This window comes from Oncorhynchus nerka, linkage group LG23 (genome assembly GCF_034236695.1).
Source record: "Oncorhynchus nerka isolate Pitt River linkage group LG23, Oner_Uvic_2.0, whole genome shotgun sequence".
NCBI lineage: Eukaryota > Metazoa > Chordata > Actinopteri > Salmoniformes > Salmonidae > Oncorhynchus > Oncorhynchus nerka.
Genome location: NC_088418.1, coordinates 29,130,814 through 29,143,175, shown reverse-complemented (window position 1 = coordinate 29,143,175; position 12,362 = coordinate 29,130,814). Strand labels below are relative to the sequence as shown.

Below are 12,362 nucleotides of genomic sequence, written 5' to 3'. Positions count from 1 at the left end.
ATCTCCCACCTGTAGCACACGCTCCAGCAGGTATATCTCTCTAGTCACCCCCAAAACCAATTCTTTCTTTGGCCGCCTCTCCTTCCAGTTCTCTGCTGCCAATGACTGGAATGAACTACAAAAATCTCTGAAACTGGAAACACTTATCTCCCTCACTAGCTTTAAGCACCAACTGTCAGAGCAGCTCACAGATTACTGCACCTGTACATAGCCCACCTATAATTTAGCCCAAACAACTACCTCTTTCCCAACTGTATTTTATTTATTTATTTATTTTGCTCCTTTGCACCCCATTATTTTTATTTCTACTTTGCACATTCTTCCATTGCAAAACTACCATTCCAGTGTTTTACTTGATATATTGTATTTACTTTGCCACCATGGCCTTTTTTATCTTTACCTCCCTTCTCACCTCATTTGCTCACATTGTATATAGACTTGTTTATACTGTATTATTGACTGTATGTTTGTTTTACTCCATGTGTAACTCTGTGTCGTTGTATCTGTCGAACTGCTTTGCTTTATCTTGGCCAGGTCGCAATTGTAAATGAGAACTTGTTCTCAACTTGCCTACCTGGTTAAATAAAGGTAAAATAAAAAAAAAAAAAAACATCTTTCTAGCTGATTTACACGCAGAAGCTATGTTGCGCTTGGTGATCTCTGACTGTTTCATCCTAACATCGTTGGTGCCGACATGGATAACAATATCTCTATACTCTCTACACTCGCCAGTTTTAGCTTTAGCCAGCACCATCTTCAGATTAGCCTTAACGTCGGTAGCCCTGCCCCCTGGTAAACAGTGTATGATCGCTGGATGATTCGTTTTAAGTCTAATACTGTGGGTAATGGAGTCCCCAATGACTAGAGTTTTCAATTTGTCAGAGCTAATGGTGGGAAGCTTTGGCGTCTCAGACCCCGTAACGGGAGGAGTAGAGACCAGAGAAGACTCGGCCTCTGACTCCGACTCGCTGCTTAATGGGGAAAACCGGTTGAAAGTTTTGTCGGCTGAATGAGCGACACCGTTATACTACTATCTGCACTTACTGGTGTTACAGATGCTGTTTCATTCTTTCCTACACTGAAATTACCCTTGCCTAACGATTGCGTCTGAAGCTGGGCTTGTAGCACAGCTATCCTCGCCGTAAGGCGAGTACAGCGACTGAAATTAGAAGGCATCATGTTAATGTTGGAGGTCCTGTTGGAGGTCCTGACGAATCGTGTCCAGATAAAGCGTCCGGAACATCCATGTTCTCCTTTTGGTAGGTATTTTCATTATTAAACATGCAATGAACCACACGGAGGGAAAAGTGCACTGCATTCAGCACCACGGACAGAACTCTTGTTAACGGGTATGCACAAAACACAAGAAAGAGAGAGAGCTCAACATTACATTTAAACTACTCAATCAGTGTGAGGAGTGAAGTCTCTGATGGGCATTGACTAGAGCAGTGAAGTCAGGTATAGTTTCTGAAACTATGCTCAGGATTGCTGAGAGGTGAGAGTCAGTAAGAGATGATCTGTGCCTTGTCTTGTTATATTTCATCACTGAAAATGTCTGTTCACGTACATAGGTTGACCCAAACAGTGCAAACACCTTCTGAGCATGACTCCTCATCTTTGGAATGTTTTGTTCATCGAGTGATGCATAGAACCTCGACAGTGACATTGTTCTGAATAGTTCTCCAATCACTGCATCCACATTGAAGGTGAAAGGAGAGGAAACCAACAGCTTGTCATTTTCCAACACTTTAAAATCCTCACAGTTCCAAGCACGCAGCAGCGATGTATACTTCTCCCGCTGGTCATCTTATAGGGAACAGACTAGTAGTGTCGGAATTTGGATGAGATTGTTGGCTTCTACTTGGCGGGTCAGGAGGAGTAATTTTCCTTTGAAAAGCTTTGACAAGGCTGTACATCTGATGTGCAAAAAGGCCCTTCTCTTGTAGTTTGGAATTCAGTTCATTCATGAGGACCATGATGTCCACGGTGAAGGCAAAATCAGCCAACCATTTTTTATCTTGCAATTGAGGGAAATCCACACTTTCCTTTCATTTGCAAAAACACAGCTTCTTCGACTTCAGGTCCCACACCCTTTTAAGCACCTTCCCCAAACTCAGCCATCTCACGTTTGTGTGGTAGGGGAGATCTGCACTCTGTCTCTCCCAACAGTGAGACAAACTGACTGTGGTTTAAAGATTTTGCTCTTATGAAGTTTACCACTTTAGTGACTGTATCCACAACATGGCTCATTTTCAGAACACATTTACAAAGCACCTGCTGATGCATAATGCAATGCAGGAAAATAATTTTCTGATCTGGGTTCAGCTCAGCTACTTGATCTTGTATCCTTTTTAAAAGGCCAATGTGTTTTCCTGTCAAGTTTGGGCATCCATCAGTGGGCATACTGGATAACTTTTCAAAACTCAGTCCCAGCTTCGCAACACACTAAGTAACCTCCTCCAATAAATCTGTGGTTGTGCTCTTCAATCGACTGCACTGAAGCAAGCTCCTCTGTAATTTCAAAATCTGGGGTTATGTCTCGTAAGAATATCAACAACTGCGCCATGTCACGTGCATCACTAATCTCATCCAGGGCCAAGGAGAAATAGGTGAAATCGTTTATCTTGTCTTTCAACTGTTGTTCCATATTCTCTGCGATGTTCGTCTTGACAGGGAAACATTTTCAAACAGCTCTTTCTTGTCGGGGCAAAGTATTGCTGCATAGTCAATTAAACATTATTTTATGAATTCGCCCTCAGCGAATGGCTTGCCATGTTTAGCAATTTTGTGGGACAGTACATAGCTAGCTCTCGCAATTCCGTCGTTTGATGAATACAGTTTTGTGAAAAGTCCTTGCTGCTTTTGCAACTGAGAAAGCAACTCTTTCGATGCACTTGCCCTCTGCTCAGAAGGCATATTCATATATTTCTCTGCATGCTTCATCTGGAAGTGTCAAGACAAGTTGTAGTCTTTCAAGACAGCAATGCTCTCTTTGCACACTAAGCACACAGCTTTCCCTGATATTTCAATAAAGAAATATTTTGATGTCCACTCTTGCTGGAACACCCTACATTCATTGTCTACTTTCCTTTTCTTTGAAATCTTTGAAAAACACATTTTTGCGCAATTTCTAGCTAGCTACAATGTGTAACTATGACGTGTGTGTCAGCCACTGTCAGTCACTGTCTGTCCTCCTGCAGTTGTTATTTATACGTGCCTTCAAAATAACTGTCCAGCAAGCGGTGGGAGTTAACTCATTACACAAAGGTGAGTATTCATTGGGCTTTTCATTTGAATAACATTTACGTTTTTCTAAACTTTACTATCGCAAATTCTTTATGTGATCTGAGCATGATTCCGTGGGCCATATTGAATCAGGTCACAGGCCACATACGGCCTCGGGCCAGCCTTTGCCCTGCCCTAAACAGTCTTTACTCAGCCTCCACCCCAATGGACAATTATTTATCACTGTACAGTTATGATGTATGCTGAACAAACACATGAACACAACATGCAACAATTTCAAAGATTTTACTGAGTTACAGTTCATATAAGGAAATCAGTCAATAGAAATAAATTCATTAGGCCCTAATCTATGGATTTCACATGACCTCGAATACAGATGTGCATCTGTTGGTCACACAGATATGTAAAAAATAAAAAAAATAAAAAAGTAGAGGTGTGTATCAGAAAACCAGTCAGTATCTGGTGTAACCACCATTTGCCTCATGCAGCGCGACATATCTCCTTCACATAGAGTTCATCAGGCTGTTGATTGTGGCCAGTTTAATGTTGTCCAACTCCTCTTCAATGGCTGTGCGAAGTTACTGGATATTGGCGGGAACTGGAACACGCTGTTGTACATGTCAATCCAGAGCATCCCAAACATGCTCAATGGGTGGCATGTCTGGTGAGTATGCAGGCCACGGAAGAACTGGGACATTTTCAGATTCAAAGAATTGTGGACAGATGCTTGAGATATGTGCATCATCATGCTGAAACATGAGGTGATGGCGGCGGATGAATGGCACGGCAATAAGCCTCAGGATCTCGTCATGGTATCTCTGTGAATTCAAATTGATATCAATAAAATGCATTTGTGTTCGTTGTCCATAGCTTATGCCTGCATATACCATAACCCCACCATGGGGCACTCTGTTCACAACGTTGACATCATCAAAACGCTCGCCCACGCAACAGTATACATGTGGCCTGCGTCTGTGAGGCCAGTTGGACGTGCTGCCATATTATCTTCAACAAAGTTGGAGGCAGTTTATGGTAGAGAAATTAGCATTCTCATTCTCTGGCAACAGCTCTGGTGGACATACCTTCAGTCAGCATGCTAATTGCACGCTCCCTCAAAACTTGAGACATCTCTGGCATTGTGTTGTGTGACAGAACTGCACATTTTGGAGTGGCCTTTTATTGTCCCCAGCAAAAGGTGTACGAGGGTAATGATCCTGCTGTTTAGTCACACCTGTCAGGTGGATGGATTATCTTGGCTCACTAACAGGGATGTTAACGAATTTGTGCACTAAATTTGAGAGAAATAAGCTTTCTGTGCATATTCAAATTAAGACTTATATTTTTGATCAGTGTATATAGTGATATTTATATTGTTGTTGTTTTTCTATTTTCATTATTTTATTTCACTTAAATAATGTTGGGGCTCGGCGCCAAAGACTTCCACTGTACCCTGAAATCACAACTGCAACCCTGTACATGTGACTATTAAACACTCTGAATCTGAAGGATTTTTAGCTATAGGGAAGAGGCGTGGGATGGGACAGCTCAATCAGGTAGTGCAGCCTCCGCCTTTTAATTGACCTAGGAATCAATTATCATGGTGGCACTTCCTGTGCTGATGACTAGGGTGACAACTATTGTGTTTCCAGGGTCATGCTGTGTCGCACTAACAATGTGTTAACCATGTGCTAACGACCAAAGGTGAATAGAACAGAATACAGGTGATGCTGATTGAAGTTGGTGTGCCTTAACCCCCACAGATTCCCCCTCGTTAGCCCCACCATGAACACTAGCCTGTTTTGCTAACACTAGAATCGAGAATTTCCTAGTGTTGATGCTGGCAAGTAGCTTATACAGTGCCTTCAGAAAGTATTCATACCGCTTTACTTTGTGTTGTGTTACAGCCTGGATTTAAAATGTTTTAATTGAGATTTAGAGTCACTGATTTATACGCAATAACTCATAATGTCAAAATGGAATTTTGTTTGTATAAAATGTTAGATATTAATAAAAAATTAAAAGCTGAAATGTCTTGAGTCAATAAGCATTCAACCCCTTTGTTATGGCAAGCATAAATAAGTTCAGGAGTAAGAAAGTCCTTAACAAATCACATAACAAGTGTTAAACATGATTTTTGACTGACAACCCCATCTCTCTACCCTACACATACAATTATCTGTAAGGACCCTCAATCGAGTAATGCATTTCTAAAATAGATTCAACTACAAAGACCAGGGAGGTTTTTCAACGCCTCGCAAAGAAGGGCACCGATTGGTAGATGTGTAAAAAAAAAAAAAAAAAAATCCCTTTGAGCATGGTTAAGTTCTTAATTAGGCTTTGGATGGTGTATCAGTACACCCAATCACTACAAAGATACAGGCGTCCTTCCTAACTCAGTAACCGAAGAAGAAGGAAACTGCTTAGGGATTTCACCATGAGCACAATTGTGATTTTAAAACAGTTACAGGGTTTAGTGGTTGTGATATGAGAAAACTGAGGATGGATCAACAACATTGTAGTTATGTCCAGAATAAAAATATTCAAAAACATGCATCCTGTTTGCAACTAGGCACTTATTAAGTAATACTGTAAAAAATGTGGCAAAGAAATTAACTTTTTGTCCTGAATACAAAAAGTTATGTTCTGGGCAAATCACCGAGTACCACTCTTCCTATTTTCAATCATGGTGGTGGCTGTATCATGTTATGAGTATGCTTGTCATCTTCAAGGACTAGGGAGGCAAAATCCTAGAGGAAAACCTGGTTCAGTCTTCTTTCCAACATACACTGGGATACAAATTCATCTTTCAGCAGGACAATAACCTAAAACACAAGGGTAAATCTACACTAGAGTTGCTTACCAAGGTGACATTGAATGTTCCTGAGTGGCCTGGTTAAAGTTCTGACTTAAATCGGCTTGAAAATGGATGCCAAGACTTGAAAATGGCTTTCTAGCTATGATCAACAACCAACTTGCCAGAGCTTGAAGCCATTTTTTAAAGAATAATGGCCAAAATTGTACAATCCAGGTGAGCGAAGCTATTAGAGATTTACCCCTTTGGCAGCTGTGTAGATCGTTGACCAAAAATTACAATTAAATACATTTTAATCCCACTTTGTAACACAACAAAATGTGGGAAAAGTCAAGGGGTGTGAATACTTTTTGATGTCATTGTATATGTGAACATATTGCCTTGGATCTTCTGATAAGCTAGCATTTCAAAACAATGCTACCATAACCTCAGTCATTCTAGTGTCCTTCTGGAGAAACCCTGATCCACCTAGCTAGCTATGCATTGATAGCATCATTGCTGTCTGACTAGCATAAATAATTCAATCAAAAGAGGTAGCCTGGGTATGTGTATTGAATGCTTACACCATGTGGTAAACCACCAGAATTTGGCCAAATACAAAAGATTTTCATACTAAATCACATGATTGTTGTTAGTTTATCATATAATTTAATTTTACAGTAGTTTGACCTTTGAGGTCAAAAACGCAACACACATAGGCAGTGCAGTACTGTGTCAAGATTAGCTCAATCGCAACAGATTATCAAGTATTTTTCAAGTCAATAACACATGTACATGACCTTGCTTCCCCAGGCGATAAGGACATGTGTTGCCTATACAGAGTATTAAGTAAGGTATGGATTTTGGGGTTATTTGAGATATTGGTATGGAAAGGTTAGGTGAGGAGCAGGATACAGAGGAGGAGATTTTAAGAACTTGGCTAGAAGCCTGTGCAACCTTTAACCTAGTGACCAATCCAGTAAGTTATCTGTTATTGGAAAGCATATTTTATACATTAGGCCGACATATTGTATAAAATGTATTAGCATTGGTACCAAAAATTGAATGAGAAGGAGAGGAGCCAGATGATAAAATCTTGGCTAGAAGCTGCACCTAGATGACAACCTTTCACCCAATGACCAATTCAAATCAAATCAAATCCATATTTATTTGTCACATGCGCCGAATACAACAGGTATTAGACCTTACAGTGAAATGCTTACTCACAAGCCCTTAACCAACAATGCAGTTTTAAGAAAATAGAGTTGAGAAAATATTAACTAAAGTTAAAAAAAAAATCTATAACAATAATGAGGCTGTGTACAGGGGGTACCAGTACCGAGTCAATGTGTGGGGGTAAAGGTTAGTCAAGGTAATTTGTACATGTAGGTAAGAGTAAAGTGACTAAGTGACTATAAATAGCGAGTAGCAGCAGTGTAAAAACAAAGGGGGTGGTGTCAATGCAAATAGTCCGGGTGGTCATTTGATTAATTGTTCAACAGTCTTATGGTTTGGGGTTTGAAGCTGTTAAGGAGCCTTTTGGACCTAGACTTGGCACTCCGGTACCGCTTTCCGTGCGGTAGTAGAGAGAACAGTCTATGGCTTGGGTGACTGGAGTCGTTGACAGATTTTTTTGCCTTCCTCTGACATCGCCTAGTATATAGGTCCTGGATAGTAGGAAGCTTGGCCCCAGTGATGTATTGGGCCGTACACACTACCCTCTGTAGCGCCTTACGTTGATGTCTTTGCTCATTTTCAGTTATCAGTTTGAAAGATAGTGGCCAAGGTTCAAAGGTCACTTGCTATCAGCTCAGTTTTATTGGAGCTTTGGTTATGACTTCCTCACTCGCCCGAGCGTCAGCAAGCAGACCAGTGGACGAGGCTTGGTCCCAGACACACACATAAACACACACCTGTCATCAGTGAGTGGAGCCCCCAAAGAGCAGACGGTGAAATTGTAAAGGACGGCAGAGAAAGATACCTGGGAGAAAGACAGGTAGGGTGGCAGTGCTTCATGTCATGTTTTGTGTGCTTGTTAGGTGTAGGGGTTAGACTGTTGTCATTGGTCAAACAAGCATGTCGTTAACATTTTATTTGCATAACCCCTCTCAGGTGATCTGAAGATGTTCGACTAAGTATTGACACACTGTCAGTATGATGAATTCAACTGCAACATGCTTCAACTAAGTTTAAAGAAAACATGTTAGCAGAGTTAGCCTAGCTAAATGGTTTTAGACTGTTTGAGTATATATATATGTAGTCCTGACTATGGTTTTGCACAGTTAAAACTGTTAAAAACTGGGTGTACTTTATTGGCTAGTGATGTTGATGGGCTAATCGAGTCTTTGTATTTGCCCCTTTATTTGCATAAACGGCATGTCAGATGGATAGTATTAACCACAATGCACCATTTTGACCATTGATCAGATTAAGAAAAACTGTGATATCAAGTGATGCATTATGTAATCGTAGTATGCGTAAAAGGACCAAATAGAGAGAGAGAATAGATGGAAATAGAGTCAAACAAAAATGGCATGCTATGTGAAAACGTAGAAAATCCACGTATCATCAAGTAAACAGAATCTGAGAAAGCATTTTAGATGCGTTTGGCAGATCATGAATATACATTTGAAGGTCCAAAAATCGATCCCTGTGGTACACCCTCTACATTTGATCTCAAAAGGGGGAGTATACTCCTGGAGATATGGTCAATGGTATTATCAACAGTATCAAAATCTTATCAAAATCCAAATCTTTATGCGTCCAGTGGGTCCGACCTCCCAAGTGCCTTTGAAGTTCTGACTTTGGACTGTAGATGACCATAAAGTCTTATCAATGTCCTTCACTGTTCCCTATGCAGGCGTTTCAGAGGGCCAATCTGTTAGCATAAATCGATTAATTGTTCCTTCATTTCTCCTCTTACTGAAATTACAGTCAGTGTTGAATACACACACAAGCGTGCACACAAACACACCCACACACTAGGTCAAAGACAAATATTGACATTGAGAATTGTTAGAGGCAAGCATTGAATTGAAGGAGATTGCGGAAATGTGTAAACCTAGGTAAACAACATTCTACAATGTACCGAGTAGACCACTACGTTGAGAATGACTAACAGTAAATGTATATGGGGCAAATGTCATTGCAGATAACACTACAGTAATATACACTGACTTTGACCCCATTTAATGGTAACATACACACATGCAGATCCAGTCAAAAGTGTGGACACATCTACTCATTCATAGGTTTTTCTTTATTTGTACTATTTTCTACATTGTAGAATAATAGTGAAGACATCAAAACTATTAAATAACACATATGGAATCCTGTAGTAACCAAAAAAGTGTTAAACAAATCAAAATACATTTTATATTTGAGATTCTTCATAGTAGCCACCCTTTGCCTTAATGACAGCTTTGTCCACTCTTGTCATTCTCTCAACCAGCTTCATGAGGTAGTCACCTGGTAGTCACCTGGAATGCATTTCAATTAACAGGTGTGCCTTGTTTAATTTATTTCCTTAAAAACCTCTTAAAGCTAGGGGGCAGAATTTTCGCCTTTTGGATAAATAGCGTGCCCAATTTCAACTTTCTGCTACTCATGCCAAGAATATAAGATATGCATATTATTCATAGATTTGGATAGAAAACACTCTGAAGTTTCTAAAACTGTTTGAATCATGTCTGTGAGTATAACAGAACATATGTAGCAGGCAAAACCCCGAGGACTAACTGTTCAGATTCCCCGCCCCCCCCCCCCCCCTCTGTTCACTATATTGTATTTGCCATTGGATATTTAATATGAAACCAATTTTCGGTTCCTATCGCTTCCACACGATGTCGCCAGTCTTTGGAATATGGTTGAGGTTATTCCTTTGTTCTATGAAGAAGTAGGCCAACTCGGAACTGGGGACACTTTTGTGAGTTGCGCAAGACGTGAAAAGCAGAGCTGGTTTCTTTTCGTTCATGTATTGAATACAGATTGCCCTGTCTACAATTTGATCGATTATTAACGTTTAAAAATACCGAACATTGTATTACAAAAATAGCTTGAAATATTTTGGCAAAGTTTATAGGCAACTTTTGAAATATTTTGTAGTGACGTTGTGTTTTTGTAAGCTGTTTTTTTCTGGATCAAACACGCTTTATAAATGGACATTTTCGAAATATATGGACGGAATTAATCGTACAAAAGGACCAATTGTGATGTTTATGGGACATATTGGAGTGCCAACAAAAGAAGCTCGTCAAAGGTAATGCATATTTAATATTTTATTTCAGCGTTTTGTGTAGCGCCTGCTATGCTAGCTCCTTTGTTTGCTGCTGGTGCAGATATCAGATAATAGCTTCTTATGCTTTCGCCAAAAAGCATTTTTAAAATCTGACATGTTGGCTGGATTCACAACGAGTGTAGCTTTAATTGAGTATATTACATGTGTGATTTAATGAAAGTTTGAATTTTATAGCATTTTATTTGAATCTGGCGCTCTACATTTCCCCTATCCATAAGAGGTTTTTAAGGCGTTTGAGCCAATCAGTTGTGTTGTGACAAGGTAGGGGTGGTATACAGAAGATAGCCCTATTTGGTTCAAGTCCATATTATGTCAAGAACAGCTCAAATAATCAAAAAGAAACAACAGTCCATTATTACTTTAAGACATGAAGGTCAGTCAATGCTGAAATTTCAAGAACTTTTTACGTTTCTTCAAGTGCAATCGGAAAAACCATCAAGTACTATGATGAAACTGGCTCTCATGAGGACCACCACAGGAAAGGAAGACCCAGTTACCTCTGCTGCAGAAAATACATTTATTAGAGTTACCAGCCTCAGAAATTGCATCCAAAATAAGTGCTTCACAGAGTGCAAGTAACAGACACAACTCAACATCAACTGTTCAGAGGAGACTGTGTGAATCAGGCCTTCATGGTTGAATTGCTGCAAAGAAACCACTACTAAAGGACACCAATAATAAGAAGAGACTTGCTTGGGCCAAGAAGCATGGGCAATGGACATTAGACTGGTGGAAATCTGTCCTTTGGACTGATGAGTCCAAATTTGATATTTTTGGTGTCTTTGTGAGACACAGAGTAGGTGAACGGATGATCTCCGCATGTGTGTTTCCTACCGTGAAGCATGGAGGAGGAGCTGTGATGGTGCTTTGCTGGTGACACTGTCTGTGATTTATTTAGAATTCAAGGCATACTTAACCAGCATGGCTACCACAGCATTCTGCAGCAATACGCCATCCAATCTGGTTTGAGTTTAGTGGGATTATCATTTGTTTTTCAACAGGACAATGACCTAACACATCTCCGGGCTGTGTAAGGGCTATTTGATCAAGAAGGAGAGTGATGGAGTGCTGCATCACATGACCTGGACTCCACAATCACCCGACCTCAACCCAATTGAGATGGTTTGGGATGAGTTGGACCGCAGAGTGAAGGAAAAGCAGCCAACAAGTGCTCAGCATATGTGGGAACTAATCATTCCAGGTGAAGCTGGTTGACAGAATGGCATGAGTGTGCAAAACTATCATTAAGGCAAAGGGTGGCTACTTTGAATAATCTGAAATATAAAATATATTTTGATTTGTTTAACACTTTTTTGGTTACTACGTGAGTCCATATGTGTTATTTCTGTAATACTCCGGGTGTCATGGGTGTGGAGTCAAACGCAGGAGACAGAGAGTACAATGCTGTGCTCTTAAATTGCACCAACGCACCACAGGGTGCTCACAATAATAACGGCCCCAAAACACAGGGAATGAAAAATGACTACTGAAAAATGCACGACCAGGAACTAACACGTTCCTCTACTACAGAGCCGAAGGTTACAATGAATAATCCCGCACAACAACCAGGCGGGCCGGCTGTCTAATAAAGACAAACTAATCATCACAAACAGGTGCTACCAATAAACATACAAGGAGGGGGAGGAAAGACAATCAGTGGCAGCTAATAGGCCGGTGATGACGACCGCCGAGCGCCACCCGACCGGGAAGGGAAACCACCCTCAGTCGGACTCGTGACAATTTCATAGTTTTGATGTCTTCACTATTATTCCACAATGTAGAAAATAGTAAAAATAAAGAAACTCTTGAATGAGTAGGTGTGTCCAAACTTTTGATTGATACTGAACATCATACATGATGTAATACATGTACATGTACCCTGCACAAAATAAATTTGTCATATTCCAATGAAATCACTACATATCTCAGCTAGACAATACAATGTGTACATTTGAGTCATTTAGCAGACAGGAGCAATTAGGGTTAAGTGCCTTCACTTTTTGTATGTGTTTGTATGTTTATTTATTA

General features: G+C 40.2%; 1 protein-coding gene and 1 pseudogene across 1 annotated transcript in view; one reads left to right on the top strand and one right to left on the bottom strand.

Annotated features, from left to right (window-relative positions):
- Positions 1-1,405: 1,405 nt before the first annotated feature.
- Positions 1,406-2,403, bottom strand: LOC135563996 (general transcription factor II-I repeat domain-containing protein 2A-like; annotated as a pseudogene).
- Positions 2,404-7,869: 5,466 nt separating this feature from the next.
- Positions 7,870-12,362, top strand: part of acsl5 (acyl-CoA synthetase long chain family member 5) — a 30,804-nt gene continuing 26,311 nt past the window's right edge. Inside the window, exon 1 of the mRNA XM_029629639.2 lies at positions 7,870-8,033. The gene's annotated coding sequence lies outside the window, so the exon portion shown is untranslated. The remainder of the gene's footprint in view (positions 8,034-12,362) is intronic.